The sequence below is a fragment of the Trypanosoma theileri genome (assembly GCF_002087225.1).
Source record: "Trypanosoma theileri isolate Edinburgh chromosome Unknown TM35_Tth_18_V1, whole genome shotgun sequence".
NCBI lineage: Eukaryota > Euglenozoa > Kinetoplastea > Trypanosomatida > Trypanosomatidae > Trypanosoma > Trypanosoma theileri.
Genome location: NW_021639860.1, coordinates 221,181 through 221,491, shown reverse-complemented (window position 1 = coordinate 221,491; position 311 = coordinate 221,181).

Sequence of the window (311 nt, the reverse complement as noted above, 5' to 3'; positions counted from 1 at the left end):
GAGCCCACCAGATGATTCGGATGGCGATTCGATAGAGTGTTTATTTTTTGAAAAACAGTAAGAAAACTTCCTCAAGCTCCCGGATAGGAGAGGACCGCGAAGGCTGCAACGAAAAACGCAGAAGCCAAACACACCCTTGATTTGGCGTGGCCCGTCTTGTCCTGAAAAGCCGCGACCACGGAGGTCTGCTTTTCCCTAAGACAGTCACGCACGTGCATACCACATACACGTTAGCTGCTAACGTACACATAGTTTTGGTTATATATAGTGATATATAATGGGCATCTGGTCTTGGGATTGGCTTCTGGCTC